Genomic DNA, 13,444 nt, shown 5'->3' on the forward strand with positions numbered 1-13,444 from the left:
ATTTAACACATTATATTTTAAAACTTTAAAAACATCTGTCCACAGGTACACAGGTTTGAAAATAGAAAATCTTATAGAGGCCTTAAATTCTAATTAAGTACTTTTGTTTTAATTATTTTTTACCACTTAGAGAAATTTCTACTTATAAATATACAATTGTAATAGAGCAACTGAAATTTTTATCAAAACTAATGCCAAGCTTTTAATTTGAATAAAAGAAGGTTAGCTTAAATATAGTCTTAAACAAAATTAAAATTATATTTAAATTTATCACTAATATATAATTTATTAACTTCACTTATATTATATGAAATTAAAGTCTTTTTTTCCTCAATTTTTAATTTTAATGCTTTTTATGGTCTAATGGCCACCAGGGTTGCCACTGGATTTTGGTAATTTTTCGCCTTGTTTTTAAAATAAAACATTTTTGGGTCTATTTTCGTTATTCAATATTACTTATTATAAACTTTGATAATTATAGCAAAACACTAAAAAAACAAATATTATAGGTTTATTTATTTACCAAATTTGAAAACTTTATGGATAGCAATTGAAATGTTTGTTATAAATAAAATTTTATAAGTTTGGAAATTAGTTTAATGCCAATAAATTTGGTGTACTTATTGTTTAATTTTAATTTAACTACAAAAATAACATTAACACTCTGTGGTATTTAATAGGCAAAAAACTGTTTCAAAGATAAACAGCTCAAAATCAAAAAAAGAAGTTAATTTTTCATTTCTTGCTTATTTTTTAATAAAAATTACATACTGGCATATTAAAAATGAAAAACAATTCAAGCTTCAGCTGCGTAAAAATTTCAATCAAAAGCAATTTGAAAAAAACTTTTTGTTTATATTTCCACAGTAAAATTAAAAGTTTTAGCTTTTATACAGTTTGTAAAACCTTGTTATGTTTAAGAGTAGCTTTTTTACTTCATTCTATTAGTACTTGGTTTTTATCAAAATTTGTAAAACTACTTAATAATTTTGTTAAAATTAAAAAATTAATACATCAAATGATTTAAAAGATGGAAAAACAGTTCTCACATAAAGAAGCCAAAATTTCAGTTCCAATTGCACTCAACGGACTGCCAATTTTTCCTTTTCGCCCATTTAAAAAAATTTCCCTTTTTCATTGATAGCAACCAGTTATTCTTCCTTCATTTTCCTCTCCTTACGCTTTTGCCAGCTGAAGCAGGAGTTGGTCGTTCACGTTCGCAGCTTCGTGTCAAGTTGTATACCATCTGCCTGTATATAAGACTATGGTTGTATTTAAGTATATAAATTACATAAAAAACTTAATAATCTATTATCAATAGTGATGTAAGGCTTTTATCAATTTAATTATGGATTCAAAAAGTAAAAAATATAAGAAAAACTGTAAATTTATTTTATTTTATCGTCCTTTGCTTTTTAAGATTTGGTTGAGGTATGGATGTTAGTACACTTAATTTATTGATACTTATCATTAAATAAAATCCTACCTTATTTAATTACTATCCCATAAGTACTAATTCTATTTGAGACTACTTCACATAAATCAGACAAGACAGTTTGATTAATGTAAATATTATAAAAAAGAACCACAAAATACTTTAACAAAATTACTTCTAGTTAATCAAAGCGCGCAGTACTTGCTTCAACAATGATATTACAATCGCTAGACAAACATTCTGCCACCCCAGGTACATGGTCGTCACGGAGACGATATCTCTATATAAATCACAAGTTTACCACTTACAAGTTATCCTTGTTGTCTTGACTGTGCCCGACATACATATAAATTAAACAAGACAGTTTTAACAATGTGTCTATCATAAAAAAACACAAAACAAACGCTATAATAAAATAAAATTCATTTTATAAATAAGTTGAAATAAACAATACTTTAAACTTTTTGGTCACTCTCTTGGTTTTGTTGTTAGTGCAAAATCTTTTTTTTTTACAAATTCATTGGTTGGGTTTTTGTTAGATTCAACATTCAAAATCAAACAATCAAACTTTAACATATGAAAGATGCATTCTATTATAGCAGATTAAAAATTGGACAAATTGTTGTTAGTGCAAATAACTAAAAAGGTATTTAAATTAAGGTAATAATTTTAGAACTTGCCCTGTATAACATATATTTCTAATGTTGATTACATTATGGCTCTTTTAGTACTCCTTGTACAAAAAAAAATTAAGAAGTCTTTCTGTTGAAGGAGTTATGAAGTATGTTAGTTATTTAGTTTAGATTTAAGCTTATTTCAACAAATTAAATTTTAAATACTTATAAAATAAGATTTAAAAGTTTGTAGAGAACATTTAGAGTTGGAAATTTAAATTTCAAATAGATATCATTAAACTTTTATTTCTAAGAATAATTGTTTTTAATTATAATTTGTTAAATAAAAGTTGAATTCAAATATTTTAAACATGCTCATTAAATTTGACAAATATTTAAATTTGATGCAATAATTAATTAGATAACAATATTTAAATATAGATAGCTACATATGGTTCAAAAATAAATGTTAACTTCTTTTTGTGTTTGGAATAATATAATGTACACTGTTAAATACTTTTCATCATAACAAAAATGTTATATTTTTTAAGTTTAGTACATATTTAGTCAGGTTAGATTTTTAGTTTAAAAAAGTAATGAGGTTTAAATATAGTCAGTCAGGTATTTGAGATATAAAATGCTGAGTTTTCAGGATGTAAAGACTGTTCAATACTTTTAAATATAATTAAATTTTATGGAAAAAAGAAATTATTAACAATTAACTTTATGTGGCTAAACTAAATTGTAGATACTTGATTGTGTTATACAAAAATTAAATAGATAGCAGTTTATTGTGGCTTATAAACAATAAAATAAATTTACAAGCTCAAATTCTAAATAGTGCGTTTAAATCAATGATCAAGTAATAAGCATTGATTTTAAAATCAAAGACATAAAATAAAATTACCAAGAATAATTAAACTATTCAATACTTGGCAAAAGTTAAAAGAAAGCCAGTCAAATTAAAGACTTGTGGAGTGTGAAAAATAACTCTTAAAAGTAGTAAGAATTTTTGCAAACTTGTTATCTTATTCTGCTTATTACAACTAATTTATTAAATGCATCAATAAAATTATTATTTATAGAATTGCTTTTTAAATTTTCAATCAAGTGTAAAAACAAGTGTAGACAGATAATCAATAATATATTTAGTGCTATATCTTACTATATTTTTATAAAATATACCAATTTTTTTTAACAATATCTAAAAGATCCATAAGTAAATATTGTTTCTGTACCAAGGGTAAAAATTTTAAAAGAAATTACTATATTTTAATTTATTAACTTTAACTTTTTTTTACCTATCTGGCAAGCTATTAAAATTTTAAAAGTCACGTTATAGTACAATGTTTTGATTTTTTTAAACAACTTATTTGTAAAAGTTAACATTGTTTTATAATGACAACAAACCTTGTTACAAATTCAAAAAAGTTTGTAATACTATTATTACATATACAGTAGCATAATGGAATATATGTTTAAAACCTGCAGAAAATTATTTGAGGATAAACAGGAAAATTGTTTAAATTATACACTAATTAGGTGTTATTTAGTAATAATTAACCATAGGGTTTTCTAAATCAGCTTAGAATGCCCAGAAAGTCTAACAAAATGAACAACTACCTTGGTAAGTATCTAACAAGGTTCTCACACACTCAGGTTACTCAGGCTAGGTTGAACATTTTTCAAAACCTTGGCAGTCTCAGGGTTGTTTGAATTTGTCTTCAAAACTCTGGCTAGTATAGATATTATTCCTAAAAATTATATTCAATTTTGGAATAGTTACAAAAAAACAAATTTAAAAAACCTCTAACTTGGAACTATATAGTTCTTATATACTCTAATAAAAAACTTGGCATAACAAACCCTTTATTGTTTAAGCAGTAGGGAGGTCTACCATGATTTTACAAGCTTATTTTATTTTGTTAACGACATTGGGGTAAATCTTTTTTTTCCAAGTCGAATTTTATTTTATTGAGTTTTAAGTAAGCTACAAGATGCTTTTCACTGGTTTTAAAAATTCAAAATAGTTTTTGAGATATAGCAGGTCAAAGTTGGAGGTAACAATAGATTTCTTATGGAAGGCGCAAAGTAAAACCGCAAAAAAAAAAAATTTACTAATAATTTTTCTTTTCCTTCAGTTTTTTGAGATAAATACCTCAAACTTTCAGGAAATTTTCCTTCCAATTTTTCAAAGATTTAATGCAAGTAGTTTAAAAAAATCCAAAAAAAAAAGTAATAATAAAAATAAACAAAAAACAGTTTTTTTTTTGTTATTTTGTCATAAAATTATTTTTATTTAATATTTTTAAATTCTATTCCAACAGATTTTTTTAAATATTGCAAGGAACATACCCCGAAAGTTTGAAGTAGTTACTTTAAAAAATGTAGAAGATGAATTTTTAGTGATTACTTATTATTTGCTGTTTTAGTTTGCACCTCCCATAAGGAACATATTGTAGTCTCAGAAATTAACGGCTATCTGTAAAAAAATATTTTGAGCTTTAATAATCTGTAAAAAGCAACTTGTTGCTTTATTAAACTCAATAAATTAAGACTAAATTGAGGAAAAGGTGCTTTCTTAGAAGAGGAAAACTCAAAAAAGACTATTTCATTAAAAATTTATATTCTTCATCCTTGAACCAATCTTCTCCAAACTTTTACACTAAGTGTATTACTTACATTGTAATGTTTTAAATGCATGATTGTTTAATACTTTTTTCAAACTGTATAAGGAATATTTCCTTGAAATTTCGGGTCTCTAGCTCATAAATAAAAGAGAAGAGAGATTTTTAATGATAATGGCCATGGCAGACTAGAAGTAGCTGACTTCTGAGAAAAAATCCGTAAAAAGTCTAAACAGATGATAGTTTTTAAGTTCTAAACTACAAGAAAAAAGTACTTAAATAAACAACCAAAACAGTTTTTGTCTTTTATGTTTTTTTTTTATCCTTTAAAACTCATAATTTAAAACAAAGCATTAGTAGCAATGTTTCACTGTTTGCAAAAAAATATTAAGAAATAAATAAATTGTAATCGAATTATTGTATGAACTATAATAGAACCTATTAAAAATATAGAGGGATATAAAGCTTGTAATGAAATACGGGGTGTCACTCTTTTAGGGACTAAAGACAGCTTTAGTGACCTTAATTTTCAGAAAATTAAATAAAAAAATAGTATAAACATTGAAAAAGTATACTTTAGTAATGCAAGAATATCTATAAAATCCAAATTAGTAAGAAAAGAACCTAATAAAATCAAAATTTTTAAGAAAAAAACATAAGTCAAAAAGCTAGCTTGAGATTAAAGAGAAATGTTCAAATTGATCTTAGAACTTTAATAAAAAGTATAAGGCCATAGGGGGGTTAGCCATGTTTTTTAAAAGTTGATCTTATTTTATTGAATTAATTTTAAGCTTTAGGATGCTTTTTATGGTTTAAAAAAATTCAAACTATTTTTTGAGATATGACCAGTCAAAGTTGGGCCACATTATAGGTTTCCTATGGGAAGGAAAAACTAAAACAGCGAAAAAAGACTATTTTGTTTAAAATCTATCTCCTCCTACATTTTTCAAGCAATTTTAAGTAAAAATATAAAAAAAAAAATAATTTTGTCATAAAATATCAATTTTTTTAAATTATTAATATTCATAAGTAACGTTTTTTTCTTTTAATGTAACAAATATTTGCTGAAAATTTGAAGAAGATTGGTTAAAAAATGAAGGAGGAGATAGATTTTTAGTGGTTTTTAAAATTTTCAAGAAAATTTACTGCAAAAAATTCGTGGTACATACATTGTATTGGAAACTTTTTACAAAAAAAATATCTCAAAAGATGAATGATATTTTTTAATTCTATAAAAACTGGCTTGTAGTTTGTAATTAAAGCTTTCATAACCAAGCAAAAGTTAAATTTTATACAAAAAAATGCTTGAGTTGTGGCAAACATGGAAATGGTACTTATACACTCTTTTAATTTGAGCTTTTCATTAATAATCTAATAAACTCTTAGTTGTATCTTTGAGATTACTTATAAATTTTTCAAGAAATAAAAATTGTCTGGTAGCTAATAAACTAAAAATGTAAACTTGACAAGAAAGAATCTTTACGACTTAAATATGCACTAAAAAATTAAATATATTAGTAAAAATCTGAGTAAGAGCACATTTTAAATCATATTTTCAATTAAAAGTACAAGGCCATAAAAAAAGGTAAAATGCACTGTTTTTTAGTTAACCTTAACAATACATAAAACTAGATTATGACTTGTTTCTACTACTTTTTAGATAAAAAGAAACATTTTGAATATAATTATTTAAAGTTTTAATAAGTTCCTAATGGAAGGCAAAAGCTAAATGAGTTAAACTAGTTCATTTCACTAAAAATCTAATCATTTTAAATTTTTCTCATTCCAAATTTATGTAAACTTCAAACAACTTGTAGGACAAATTTGATGTGAAATTTTGTTTTAGTAAAAATAATTTTTTTATCCATCTTGGTTATAGTTTTTTTTTTACATTTTTTTAAAGTATAATTCCTACAAGTATACTATAATACAAACACTTTTTAAAATGTTAAATAGGTTAAGAGCATAGGGGTGTTAACACCCTTTTTTGGTTTTTGATCTTATTTTATACAGTTTATACAAAGCTACAAGTTGCTTTTTACAGATTCTAAAAATTGAAAATATTTTTTAAGATATAGCCTTTCAAAGTCGGAGGCAACAATAGGATCCTTATGAGAGGCGCAATTTAAAACAGCAAATAACTAGAAATTGCTAAAAATCTATCTACTTCTACGTTTTTTGAGATATTTACCTCAAATATTAAGGAAATGTTGCTTGCAATATTTATATTGCAAAGAACATTTCCTGAAAATTTGAGGTAGTTATCTCAAAAAACGTAGGAGAAGACAGATTTTTAGTGAAATAGCCTATTTTTGCTGCTATATATTTTGCTATATTTACCATACTATAAAAATGTTTGTTTGACTACAAGTTTTTTGAAGATAGGGGACAGCAATATGATTTGAAGCTAAAAAGTACTAATGCACAAAAAACAACAATGTTTATCTATTTAATTAACTTGGTTGTGTACTTTAAAATTGTATATCTTTATTTAAAAGAGTGTTAACTTTTTTCATAAAGTGCCCTAAACAGAAATAAAAAGCTATGTTTTTTTTTTTTTGTTTTTTTGTTATAATGTTTTTTTTAATAATTTTGTTCCCACAGAACTAAATATAGCAAGGAACACTCCCTGAAAATTTGAGGTACTTATCTCAAAAAACATAGGAGGAAATCGATTTTTAGTGATTTCTAGTTATTTGCTGTTTTAGTTTGCGGCTCCCATAAAAAACCTATTGTTGCCTCCGACCTTGACCGGCTATATCTCAAAATTAATTAAAAATTTTTAACTATGTAAAAAGCATCTTGTAGCTTAGTAAAAACAATATAAAATAAATTAAATTGTGACAAAAAAAATTTTAACCTCACTCTCTATGCCCTTAATTGTTTTTTTTTTTTAAGTCTTTTTTTTCTTTGCTCTAGAACACTTTTTAATACACATTGTAAGCAAGTTTGTAAAAGAATTTATTGCTTTTAATTTCTGAAAACATTGAGCAAAAACTTTTTCATGTCGATATATGACTAGAAATATATTCTCAGACATTAAAACAATTTAAATAAGCATCATCACTTTAAATCAATTATTTTCTTTTAAACTAGGGGATTATTTATGAAATAAATAAAAAGACTGAAATGACTACCAAGTTTGAAAAGTAGTGTATTCTTTTTTTTCTGGCTTTTGATAGAAACCAAAGAATTCCTAGTGTAAGTTGATATTGAAGCCTTACAAGTTACTGTCCCAAGCTTTAGTATTTCCCTATTATTTCTACTCTTCATTCCAAACTCCAAAACATTTAGTGTAAATTGTTTGTTGCCCCCTCATTGCATTAACTTTCAAAACTGCCCTTGACTTACTAAAATGACTTAAAAAGGGGTGGTATTAACTCAATTGGGAAACCCTGATTTAAGCAAAAGTGTTTTTTAATTTGATCAAGATTAAAAGAATTCAATGTTACTTTAAAAGCAAAACAATAAGACTATTTTACTAAAAATCTACTCTCATACTGGTTAATAGAAATCTTTTTTTAAATTTTTTCAGTCTACTCATTAGGGAATATTGATTATTTATAATTCTTTAAAGAAAAATATTTTCAACTTTCAATCATCTTTTTTACGATTAAATAATAATTTTAATTTACGATTAAATAATTTTACGATTAATAGCACATATTAATTAACTCTTTCTTTTTGTAATAAAATTCACATTTTACAATATTACCTTATTTAAAATGATTTTACAAATTTATTTATTAAATAAATAACAAAACAAATAGTTCTAACAAAACGGTTAGAAGTATTGTAAGAATTTTTTTCTTATAATTAAAAGAAAGTTGCTTATTAAATGTAAAAAGAAATAGAATTCAATAGTTTTTTAACCACAAAGAAAATACACAAAAAAATCTGACAAAGAAATTTTTTTAACTTAATTTATCTTTAAACTAGTTTTTTAATTCTTATTTCTATGCAAATGGTCTCATAATCAATACTTAAGAATTTAAGTAAGGAACAACACTTACCTATTTTGATAATGTAGAACTGTTTAGAGAAACTCAAGTAGGTCACTTCATCAGGTTCCACAAAAAAGCATACTAGAAAAGAAAGAATTCAAAATTATTAAATGGCATATTGGGTCAGGCATTTTTTGACAAATATTAACATTGACCCTTATTTAAAATCTTTAAGTATAAGCTTAAAATAATTTACTTTTTCTTTAAACTAGTTGTAAAAAAAATATTTGAATACAATTTTAGCTATAACTTTTCCAATGTGACTTTTAATTTAATATTAGAACCTTTCTCTTTTTTAGAGTAAGCGAGCACAAGTTTTAGAAAAATATCTTGAGATTTTTTTAATACTACTTGTTTTACAACTTATATAAAAAATAAGCACATATTTTTTATTTTAAAATAGCACACTATAAGGTGATAATTAAATTTTTCAATGTCAAAAGTTATACATTAGTGGATATAACTGGGCTTCTTCTATTCAAAACTGACTTTGTTTATTTTTACTTAAAGTATATTTAAAAAAATTATGTATGTCTAAATGTGGACAATTTTTGTTACTTTTCTGTACAAAAAGTATTTCTTAATTTTCAAAATTAAAGATAACATCATTTAACTGAATTATCTGAAATGCTGAGGCTTTTTTTCATATAACCTTATAATTTCATAAAGTTATAATTTCCATTTAATAACTAAAAAGATAAGTTATAAGAAAACTCTTAGTATTTATGCATTTTCGTTATTAAAATTTGCACTTTTTATCAAACAAAAAACAGAGAGATATTTTAAATAAATTATATGAAATGTTTTAGGGACACCACATTTTTTTTCTCAGGCTATAGGATATCTAACTAAGATAAAAAAAAAATTAAAAATTTTGAACTAAAAAATTATTAACTTTTTAAAGAATTTTCCAAGCATTATTTAAATATTTTCTCAAAAAAAAAAAATATTTTATAGCTTTTAGTTATCAATTAAGTTACGCTATTTTTCAATGGACACCAAACAATATTTAACAACAAAAATTAAAAATAATAAAAAACAAAAAAAATAAGTATCTGAGGGATTTTAAAAAAATTTTCACATCTTTTGTTATTTGCAAATACTTTATTTCAATCAAAATTTATGATGAACAATTAGTAACTTTTGAACTGAAACATAGCAAAAATTGGTTGCTTTTAAGGGCATAGGGGGAAAGCATTTTTTGTACAATTTGATCTTATTTTATATAGTTTATACTGAGCTACAAAATTTTTTTCACAGATTTTAAAAATTCAAAACAATTTTTGAAATATAGCTGGTCAAATTCACAGGCAACAATATGTTCCTTATGGGAGGCGCAAACTAAATAGGCAAAAATAGACTATTTTACTAAAATCTATCTTCTCCTTCGTTTTTTGAGTTAACTATCTTAAAATTTCAGGGAGTTGTCCTTAATATATTTAGAAAATTCTGTCAGAAAGTATTTAAAAAATATTAAAAAACAAAAATTATATTGAAAACTGTTTCTTAATTTTTTCCAACAGGATTTTTTAAATATTGCACATTATCTCAAAAAACGTAGAAGATTGATTTTTAGTGATTTCTAGTTATTTGCTGTTTTAGTTTGCGCTTCCCATAAGGAACCTATCATTGACTTTGAGATTGACCAGCTATATCTCAATAATTATTTTATATACTTAAATATTGTAAAAAGCATCTTATAACTTCTAAAAACTATGAAAAACAAGATAAAGGCCATGGGGTAAGCCATGTTTTTTACAAGTTGATCTTATTTTATAGAGTTTTTCTAAGCTTCAAAATGCTTTTTACCATTTAAAAAAATTCAAATTAGTTTTTGAGATATGACCAGTCAAAGTCGGGCCGCATAATAGGTTCCCTATGAAAAGGGAAAACTAAAACTGCAAAAAAAAGACTACTTTATTTAAAATTTATCTCCTCCTACATTTTTCAAGCAATCTTCTTCAAACTTGTAGTCTAATCTTTATACAATAAAAAAAAATTACTTTAGAATTTAAAAATTAAAAAAAAAATTTTTTTTAATTTTTGTGATAATTTTTTTTTTTTTAATTTATTAAAATTCACAACTAACATGTTTACTTTTAATATAAGGAACATTTCCTGAAAATTTAAAGAAGATTGCTTAAAAAATGAAGGAGAAGATAGATTTTTAGTAAAATTTAAAATTTCCTAGAAAATTGACTCCAAAAAATTTGTGGTCCATACATTTGTATCTGAAACTTTATATAATAAATAAAATGTCTCAAAAGTTAAATGATATTTTTAAATTCTATAAAAACTGGCTTCTAGTTTGTATTTAAAGCTTTTATATAAAAGCTAAAGTTAATTTTTGTGAAAAAAGTGTGTTACACCCCTATGGCCTTAAATTGTGAAAAAGTGTTTTATCCCCCCTGTGCCCTTAAATTTATCATATATGATATGTATATATACTTATATAAAATTAAGCAAAAAACATGAAAGCAAAAAACTTAGTAACCTTTATGTAAAACTTATTTTTTTTAATCAAAACAATTTTTGGTAATCAATTGTCACTGTCCCATTGTGAAATATTACTTGTGAGGCAGGTGATCATTTACAACCTAAATGAAATAAAATACTTGAACATTTACATATATATACAAAATAAAAGCCTTTCAAGCATAAAGTTATAATTTAAATTATTTAAATAACTAATTAATTGGTGTCTCTTTGGGCTAAAATTTTGTTAGTCCAGACTTTTACTACAAATAAATCTTATGTAAACAACTAAGACTTAACAGATGTTTTTTAACGTTTTATTGTAATAACACATTATTGTATTTGTTTTAACTAATGTATTTTTTAGTCTGAATTGTATGGTCATTAGAACTTTACTGTGAAATAACAAGTATAGTGGCTTTTTTTTTACTAACACTTTTTAGTTCAAGGTTTTTATTTGACAAAAAATATCAAAGTATTTGGTCCTAGGACTTGGTGCACAAAGAACCTTTCGTTTATTGAGTCATACACCACGGATACCGTTTAACATCTTGTCAAGGACGTAAAAAACTGGCTAATTCTATTATATATGTGCATTAGCTTGGCTAAAATAATCTTCTTAATCAGAACTGTTGTACTTAAAACAGAAACAGATTATTTTAAGTAAATATTGCAAGATCAAATCACATGGCCAACACATATACAAATAACAGTACTACCACATTCAGTTAAATGGGCTGTAGATGTTAGTTCTAATAACAGCTCTTGAAAATTTATTCATGACTAACATTTCTGAAATGTATGCTGTGAAACAAGATTAAGTATTTATGGCAAACTTAAGTGAGCTTTTATTTTAAATTAATAATTGATAAAAATCTAAATATCAAACTTACAAACAATCTATGAAAGCCTAAGTCATCTTACAGTTGATACATTGCCAGATACCTGATTACAACTAAAAACAAATAAATATACTATTTTTCATTTTTAGTGAACATATCTTACTGCTTCTTAGCTAACTTTTTAATTAATTGGTTGTTGAGCATAATTTAATTAATAAGCTAGAACTATGTTTTCCTAGATAAGGGGAATTTTTACACAGTATGCTCAAAACTCACAAAACGCCAAAAAATTTATTGAGCATTAGGTTTATTTATGAGTACTGTTAATTTTTAACGTATTTTTGCAAACAAGAAACAGTACTAATTAAAATCAATAATCAACACTTTTCACATTTACTTTTTTTTATATATTTTTATTTTATAAATATTTTTTTTAATTAGTTAAGTGATTATTTTCTAATAGTGTTTAATAGTATATTACTCATATTAGCATAATTAAGACTTATTCTCACAGTTACCATAAGTAGCTATAAAGCTATAAATCTTAGTAAAAAAATTGCTTTTTTGGAAGGTGGTAATAAATTAGCTTTTAGCCCTTAAATAATTGCGATAAGTGATTTTACACTATAAGCTTATGGAAAAAAATATTGCCGTTTTGATAAAAAAATTGCTTTTAGAATATATAAAACCCCCTTTTTTAAAAGCTTTAAAATTTTTAAATTCTGGTGACTCAAACATTTAGCTCATCTAGTAATAGCTTCTTGCTCTAAAGTAACCTTTAATAAAGAGTAAAACAGCATAAATAATTAGTAAACTGAAATTAATGTATGAAAATGAATTTTTTTGTCAAAATAAGTTTTAAATTAACTTAAATTTTAGCTTTAAGCTTGTTGAATGATAAAAGTAAAGTTATTACAATCAGTTCTTTCCTTAAAAAATATTTAGAAATCTTATTAAAAACTGTCACTAAAAAGGTTAAGTTGATAATAATCTTGTTTGTTAGTTTAAGATAATTAAAATAATTTCATTGTTTGAATAAAATAAGGAGTAGAGTTTGAGACTGATATTTATTCACCATATAGAAAAAATCAAACAGCTCAATTCATAGTATATTAGTTAAAAAAATGTCTATTCCTTTTGATAGAAAGTATTTTATCATTTCATTTTATACATATTATATCTTAAAAATTAACTTAATAAACTTCAAACTAAAATTTCCAGAATATTGTTTTATATGTAAACATAGCAAATTTTTTAACTCTTTTTTGCACTTAGACATTTTTTTACGTTTTTCATTTAATTTACTTAAATTAAAACAAACTTTATGCTGGTTGGACATGTTAATTGTTTTATTCAATAAAACAAGTTTACAAATCAATAAAACAGTTAAGCAAATATTTAAAATTTTTACCTACATACATATAGAAAATTTTTCTAGACAATATTT

At 24.1% G+C, this 13,444-nt stretch overlaps 1 long non-coding RNA gene across 1 annotated transcript; it reads right to left on the reverse strand.

The window, feature by feature from the left end:
* Positions 1-778: 778 nt before the first annotated feature.
* LOC145837067 (uncharacterized) lies at positions 779-12,167 on the reverse strand. Its single transcript, XR_014369906.1, has 4 exons — positions 12,049-12,167; positions 8,690-8,761; positions 3,673-3,803; positions 779-1,250 (listed from the first exon to the last, which is right to left on the reverse strand). It is a non-coding gene; the product is annotated as an uncharacterized LOC145837067 (long non-coding RNA).
* Positions 12,168-13,444: the final 1,277 nt, after the last annotated feature.

This window comes from Thalia democratica, chromosome 5 (genome assembly GCF_965202585.1).
Source record: "Thalia democratica chromosome 5, ktThaDemo2.hap1.1, whole genome shotgun sequence".
Lineage (NCBI taxonomy): Eukaryota > Metazoa > Chordata > Thaliacea > Salpida > Salpidae > Thalia > Thalia democratica.